Raw genomic sequence first — 8,579 nt, 5'->3', positions numbered from 1 at the left:
TCTACTGTTGGACCAGTATGTTCCTTTCCTAGCAATTCAGTGAATCCTCCCCATATTATACTTTACTAAGGCAGCCGCTACATGGGCTCCCCATAGGGCAGTCTGAGTGTGTTTTAGCACATATGCCCACCTCAACCACTTTAACCGTGGTACTGCATAGCCCCCTCACACTTCCTGCTGTGTAGCCTGTGCTGCGTTACTTCTTGTTGTGAGGCGCACTATAGCCCCAGCAGCTCGTGCGCCATTAAACCCCCATCACAACAACAACAACAACAACTTCTTGTTGTCTACTGTTCCAGAAAAACTTAAATAGTCTTCGGGTTAACTTTCTCTGTGTGCAGTAATTGAATGATGTAAAAGGCACGATGTTCATCAGGATCGGTACCAGAATTGTCCACATAATGCACACTCTTCCGGAGAAAGATAGCATCCCCAGATTCCACTCTGACAGAGCGTCCTCCCAAGAGTCTAGTAATTGCCGGGACGATGCTACCGAACATTTTGCAAACGATACCCCCAGGATGGTTATAGGTGCTGTCGAGACTGTGAGGCTTGCTGGCAATTGTACTGGAGCCTCAGTTCCCCACTGTTGGCATTTGGTCTTGCTTTTGTTTAGACACAGACCACTTGATAGGCTAAAATGACTGAAAGTATCCAGCGCTCTTTGTAAGGAACTGCTATCCGCTAGGGTTAGGATCACGTCATCCGTATGTGCTACGTATTTGCAATCAGAGTGCGGGCCAGGAAGATGAACCCCCCCCCCTGATGTTTTTAGAAATGGTTAATTGCCTCAATATAGGTTCCAGTGCCAATGAAAATAGTGCAGTGCTTAGTGGGCACCCCTGTCTAACCCCCCGTTCCTGTTTTATTTTCTCTGAGCTATAGCCGTTAATCAAGAGTGTAGTTTGTGCCCCTTTGTAGACTTATGATAGCTGTTCTAAGCAAAGACCCCATTTGGACTGTATGCATCAAATTCCTTAGGTACTCATGGGAGAGTTTATCGAAGGCCTTTGCCAAATCAAATACCGCCACCACTATGCTGTATTGTTTCTGATTGCAGTATGCTTGCAAATCTTTTAGAAATGATAGATTTGCCATCATAAATCTTGTTGGGATTGCATATGTTTGATTGGGACCTATAATGTGCCCCAAGTGCTGTTTGAGTCGGGCGTTTAGTACTTTGGCATACAGCTTATAATCTGCATTAAGCAGTGATACTGGCCTCCACTCATCCACTTCTTTCCCCGTTTTACCCTGTTTTTTAAGAAATATGGTTTGGGCTTTTATAAATTCTTCTGGTACTACCCCTTCCGAGAAAAATCTTGATAAGATGGCGGCCAAAACTGGCCCAATTTCCTTCCAGTACTTTTTATAAAACTCCACTGTTAGCCCATCTGGACCTGGCGTTTTACCTCCTTTCATTTCTTTCAATGCTAATGATAGTTCACTTAGCAGGATAGGTTGATTCTGTCTTTGTCTATGAATTGCCAAAAGTTTGCCGACCGGGCTAGCCGAGTGGGTAAAGTACCTGCCCGGCAACCCAAAGGTCGCGGGTTCGATTCCCGCCTCGGGCTTGGATCAAAGTACTGCAAAAACCTTGGGAGGTGCAATATGGCCACAGAAGCCGATGCGCTAACAACTACCAAATCAAAAGCCAAAAGCCTCGGTATTTCCCAGCTTACTAGTAAAGCTGTCTCTGTGTGATCTGTTAAATTGCTTGTAGAAGAAGGCAGATGAATTATCTGCTTTTCTATAACATATGCGCATCTGGATAGCTTCGTTTTCTGCCTGCCTCTCTAACAGCGACAGGATTTCTTTTCCCTTTCTCCCACATCATCCTGACAAGACTTTAGGAGTCTCCGAACTTCATAGAGATGCCTTAGCTCTCTCTCCTGCTTTCCAGGTACTTTTCCCTTGTTAATTTTTGAAAGGCTGTTTTTATTGCATTTTTGTAGTGTGCCCAGCTCCCTTCTGTCCAGTGATTGGGATTTCTCAAAAGTTGTGTTTGTCTTTTAATATCCTGCGGGTCACCTTGCAAGAGCACCGGTTTTAACCTCCAGGTGCCCTTCCCCTGCTCTACAGTTAAGCTTAATGGAAAGTCCATTATAACTAATTTGTGATCTGTTATTGCGCGAGGTTCCGAAATGTTAATGTGCCTTACCCGATTTATTTTGTCTGCTATCTTACTTGGGACATAGAACCTGTCAATGCGAGTCCCTAACGTTCCCCTAGACCAGGTGGCTCCATGACTTGTGGGATATTTCTTCCTCCATATTTAGCTCCAAGGAGGCCCTTGTGCCTGTTGCTGGATCCCCCGTACCTGTCCTGTCTTTTACTGGGTCTAACACGCAGTTCCAGTCTCCTCCTAGTATGATAAATCGGGCCCCCAACATAAAAAGATGTAGGCTACTGAATATCCGCTTCCGTTCTGGAGCGGTGTTTGGTGCATATACATTCACTAGTCTTATGGTGTGCAACCCTAGTTTCCAGTCAATGCAAATTATTTTCCCTTCTATATCCCTTTGGAGATTGTAGAATTTTCCTATAATTGGTGGCAAGACTATGATGCCTACCCCCTTGGCATTCCTTGAGCCGAAACTCCAGAAACTTAGACATTTGTATCTGTTCTGGAAATTTCGCACTTGAACACTGTTAAAAAAGTGGCTCTCTTGAATGAATAAAATCTTTACACCTAGTAATAGCATGCTTCTCCATGTATGTATGATGTTGAGCCTGCCCTTGAGCAAAGCCCCGTATATTCCAAGTACCGATGATTACCATGTATATATAATTCGCTTTATCTTAGAAATTTTATCTATTGTGTCAGAGATATGCTTAAAGCATACAAGGTTCTGCCTAACTCTTGTTCACGTTGCTGGCTTACTGAATAGCTGATCGACGTTCGATTCCAGCCGCTACACTTATGGGAATTTTCCCAGGGGCATTCAGCATTGAGTTTGGCGGTTTCAAACCGTGGTGGTTTTCCGCTCACAACAGACAAACTGCCGTTCACGTCGAGGGGTACACGAAAATTTGACTATGGCCGCGTGTAGATAAACTCCTCAGCGTTTTCGCTGCGGACTTTACTCTTGAAAGAAGGGGTTAGTGGGGGCAGTCGCACCACTCATATGGTGGGTTGCGGGCAGTCTATTTAACAGACATTCTGCTCCTTAAAAGAATGCATTGCATGCACTAATTTCAGCTGCAGCTAAAATCCATCGATTAAAATACGAATAATTATGCTGATCAGCAAAAGTCAGTTCCTAGGGTACACCCCAGCAACTGACTCTTCCCCACCTGCTGAAAAATAAAATTCATTACAAAAGAAAAAAAGAAAAAAAAAAAAAGAAGAAAAAAAGGTGGTTAATGTGCGCAGAGCATTTCATTCACGATTTACAAAAAAAAGCACTATTTATTATTATTATTATTAGCCATATGGTGCAAGGAAGCCTGAGGCGTATGTTGCACCAGCCAAAAAATATTCTCGAGTTACCCTGAGAGAGAGAGAGTTGACAGAAGTAGAAAATAATCACCATATGAAAATAAGAAAGAGAAGAATGATGATATCCAGCTCAGGACCCTTTGTGTGCCAAACCCATACTCACCAGATGTGAACCCCTATGCGCGAACAGTGAAAATTTCGTTTCTGTCGTCAAGCAAGTCAGCAATGCGTAGGCGCCTACTGCTAACGTTCTTAAAAACGGAACTATATTTTACAAACCGGCCAATTAATTGCATGGTTAAGGTACGTATGCTTATTTTTATTTATTGATATGAAAACATATATAGCGGCACCTAACAATGGAATGTAACGGAAATGCAAATGTTACGGACACATATTTGTATTCTTGCAATCATAAAGGTAAACTGCATCCATTATCAAATCCACTGCAGGATGGAAACCTCCTCAACGATTCGGGTTGAGGGATAATAGCCGTGTGTTAATGCTGAAAGTAGTAATTTTCTTCCTTCATGGCGCCTGACGTAGCCCAGTGGTCAGGAGCGAGAGTGCATAGCACGCGTTTCTTGAGTGGAGTGGGGTTCACGCCCGTGACTACTAAATACGATAAATATTTGTATTGACGATTTATTGTAAACTCTACTGACTTGGTTGTCGTGCCGGAGTATAAACAGAAAATTTATTTATATGGACCACAATCTGCCTGCTGGTCCAGTGCGGGTTGGCTGATCGACCGTATTTAGCAGTCAGGGGCTTGACCCCCGGTCTACTCAAAGAGCGTGTGCTAATGCACTCCTTCTCTGACCACTGGGCTACGGAGGCCTCTTGCAATCATACTACTCTTTTACAAATGCATTTCGCTAACCTCTTCTAAGCCAAGGATATTTGAGGATAAACACGCTTTAATTTTTTTAAGTGTGATATTTCATTTTATAAGTTTAGTTCAAAGTAGTATATGTATTTAATAATTTATATTTTGTACGTGAATATTTTTTATAAATAAAAATTTAAAAACTATATGTGTATATTGTTTTTAAGGGGGGGGGGGGTTGTAAAATCAATGTCCCGCATTGGAATACTAAGGATCTCGTCACTTTATATATATAGTAATTAAGAATTAAAAAATCAGTTTTTTTTTCCAAAAAAAATAAGATCCCCTATGGGTAGCGTAGTGTTTATAATCACCCACCTCCCACACCGAGTGGAAAAGGCCTGGGTTCAACAATGACGCAAGGAATTTTTGTGTTTTTTTTTCACAACGTGGCTGAGTTAGTCGGTTTCAGGCGAGGATTGCGCGTTTTTTTTTTTTTTCCAGAAGCTCTCGTTTTTAGTCCAGTAAACCGACGGAAGAATACACACAATTACAGTATACTGACGCCTCATAGCCTTAGTTACTTTGGTACGTAATGCGCACATAACATAACCAAAAATGGGCTTCTAACTAAATAATACTGATTAGAAATATTGCACATAGAAATTTTGATAGCAGTCCATTTCTGTTGAATATTTTGTTCCCATGTTTTATATATGTGTGTGTTTGCACAATAAGCATGTGTGTATACACGCATACTCATTGCTACTCCAACTTGAAATAACAATGTATTATGTTTTCTTTAGCTGTACTAGAAAATTCGACATCGTAATTCTACTTATTCTTTTATTTATTCTTACTTTTCTTCTATATACAGTATTGTATTGTATTATTATTATTATTATCTATATTTTATTTATTATTATTATTATTATTATCTATATTTTATTTATTATTATTATTATTATTATTATCTATATTTTATTTATTATTATTATATATTTATCTATATTATTTATTATTATTATTATTGAAAAGACATTAAGAGAAGTAAAAAAATATATATTTGTCAGTCTTTAATGTTAAAAGCACATGATTTCCAAGAATATTATTATTTTCTTTATTATGCAATGCTGTGTGCAGTGCCTTTAAAGTCACTTTAAGATCAAACTATCACGATTGATACTTTAGTCCTTTGCGTGGGATTTTTGCAGGCTTGTCAAGTAAATTGTGACATAATAATAAAGAATCTATTTCTTCTAGTTAGTGGTACAGTTTGAACCTTTTTTTTCTTCTTCTTTTTTCCTCACACGTCAGTAATTTTTAGGTGCTCCATTGGTCGCGTAATGCTTTAAGGCAGTTTCATCACAAACGGCTGTCATTCTTCAGCCAATCTCTTGCTAAACTCGTTACGTCATCATTCAACAAGTAAAAAAATGAACAGCGGTATTTATAAATGGGACAAGCTGCTTTGATGTTTTGGCGTTGATACTTGAAAGTGCGTTTGTGTTGCTATTGGGAAAAGTTTAAAAGAAGAAAATGGCATATTCTCGGAGCATTGTTCCACGTATGTTGAGCCGTGATTGGTGGGACACTTGGGATTACCCGCAGAGTATTTTTGATCAAAATTTCGGACTTGGGTTACGTGAAGAAGATATTTTACCTCCTTCGGGATTTGGCTATTACCTTCGTCCAAGGCGACAATTAAGTCGGCAGACAAGTGTTGGAACTTCTCAAGTGATTAACAGCAGTGATAAATTTCAGGTAATGTTAGATGTCGGTCAGTTTAAACCAGAAGACGTTGTGGTAAAAACGGTGGATAACTTTGTTATCATTAATGGAAAACACGAAGAAAGAGTTGATGAGCACGGTTTTATATCACGTGAATTTACTCGTCGTTACTTACTGCCTACTGGGACAGAGCCAGAAAATGTGATTTCTTCGTTGAGCGCTGAAGGAATTTTAACGATTGAGGCGCCTAAGAAAGCTTTGCCAGCTCCAGAATCAAATGAGAGAGTCGTGCCCATTACAGTGAAGCAAACTTCAGCAATCGACAGTACAAAAAAGGCCTAGTGTTAGTAAAGCTTATGAAATTTTTATACGTATAAAATTGAACAGTGACGTTTTTGTACAAGGTGCCACGTGCTGACTAGGAAATTTTAACCTCGCTGTACAAAACCTAATTCATTTTGTATTTCAAAAATTAACTTAACTTTCCTCATTATAAGCTGCTGACTTGAACTTGTTAGCGAAAGAATGTCTTCACGCTGTAAGTTATGTATGTCATTGATAATCTGAACTTTTTAATTACTAAATAAAATTCCTGTAAAAGGTTGTATAATCCAAATCTTTATTTAAAGAATGACTATTGTGATATTTATTAAATATAAAAACAACAGAAAAGGGAAAGCATAAAATTTTGTTCAATGTATGATAATATAGTGTATTAAGAAACTTAGAAATTACAAAAATTAAATTTTCAGTATTTTCTGTTTTCGCCGATTAAAATACAGGGTGATTCAAAAAGGACTTTACAACTTCGTAAGTGTATAGAAATTTATTCAGGAAACTTATATAATTTATTGAACTGTCATATTGTAGCAAAAAGCATCAAGTTTTACTGACGTAGTACCGAATTCCGTCACCGCGAGCGCCAGCGGCTTTCGTTTCAAAAATGGCTACTTTCACAGATTGGTCGAGCAGGGCCGTTAGCATGGCTACCTCCTTTCTCAGATTTGAGACCTCTAGACTTTTTTTCTATGGGGTTTCATTAAAGATCGAGTGTTTGTTCCATCCTTACCTACCAATCTTGCCGAGCTCAAAACTAAAATCGCCGCCCCAGTTACAGAAGTTACGCCAGATATGTTTCGTCGCGTTTGAGAGGAAATTGAGTTCAGATGAGATGTCTGCCGTATCACCAATGGCAGTCACATCGAACCAAAATGACTATTCTAGGTCAAACTTGATGTTTTTTTGTGTTACAATATGACAGTTCAATAAATTATATAAGTCTCTTGAATAAATTTCTATACACTTACGAAGTTGTAAAGTCCTTTTTGAATCATCACCCTGTATAACTGCTCTCCGATTACGGCCAAAAGGACTTATTCCAAGATTAACCTCAACTGGCATGGCTGGCGTACCTAGAGTCAATATCGATCCCACTTATGAAAAGTTATAAAATACGGCAAGAGCTCTTCTATAAATCATATCATATTTTTGTCAAAAAAAAAAGAAAAAAAGAAGTATTATTTATAATATTAGAATCCATAGAAAACTAATATACATTTTTATTATTATCCATATGGTGCAAGGAAACCTAAGGCTTATGCTGCACTGGCCAAAAAAAAAAAAAAAAAAAAAAAATTCCTGAGAGAGATCGGGGGGGGGGGGGAGATCGCCAAGAAAGAGAAGAATGATGATATCCAGCTCAGGACACTGGGTGTGCCAAGCCCATACTCACCAGATGTGAGCCCCTATTGACGAGCTATAAAACAATAGAAACTACGCCTGTCAACAAATACAATATAGAGTACAGTATGCTGTGTACACCTGAGGCCAGAAAACAACTGATCATAATCGACTGGTCGATCGCGGCGCATTGATATAAAAGTATTTCTGTAGAACAGTAATATCAGAAATGCCATTAATTGCTTGCCCTGATATGTTTTTAAGTCAGTTCAAGTTAAAAAATGGTTCCGATCACGTGACTACTAAACACTACCTTATTTCTTGTTCTTTATATAGACACGCTTGTAAAAAGGGGGGGGGGGACGATATTCCTCGATCTCGAAACCTAGTTTATTTTTAAAGTTGCTGGGAAATATCAGCAGTTCCCGCACTAGATTCTCAATTTTTATTTTGTTCGCCTGACTCGAGCTTGATGTAGCCAACTGGTAAGGTGGGAGGTATCGGGAGGTATCAAAGTACTCGCGCTTTGAGTGACTGTGATTAAAGTCGCTTGACTTCTAAATACAGTGCTATTTCTTATACTGTATTCTCAAGCTCAGTCTTGTGAACTCCTCTGACCATGTAGTTGTCCCGAAGTATAAACAGCAAAGTTATTTATTTTTAATCTTCCACAGAATCCTTTTGTAAATTTAGTCTTCTGTGGAACTCTTTTGCAAATCTAAATCTCCTTGAAACCCTGATATATTTTTAAAAACAGTAATAATTTGCAGTAAGTTAAAAATAGTGATTAAACAAAATGAGTTCATCAGAGGTTAAAATCACCGCTTCGTAGGAATTTCCTTGTAACTAGGTCTGAACTGTGATAGACGCAAATCGATACAAAACCATTGGGTTCAG

General features: G+C 39.0%; 1 pseudogene; it reads left to right on the top strand.

Moving 5' to 3' along the window:
- Nucleotides 1-5,733: 5,733 nt before the first annotated feature.
- LOC150076259 (protein lethal(2)essential for life pseudogene) lies at nt 5,734-6,618 on the top strand (annotated as a pseudogene).
- Nucleotides 6,619-8,579: the final 1,961 nt, after the last annotated feature.

Source organism: Mastigoproctus giganteus, chromosome 13, assembly GCF_048544385.1.
Source record: "Mastigoproctus giganteus isolate SK-2022 chromosome 13, ASM4854438v1, whole genome shotgun sequence".
Taxonomy (NCBI): Eukaryota; Metazoa; Arthropoda; class Arachnida; order Uropygi; family Thelyphonidae; genus Mastigoproctus; species Mastigoproctus giganteus.
Note: the sequence above shows the minus strand (reverse complement) of the source record. Positions and strands in the feature narration are given on the sequence as shown.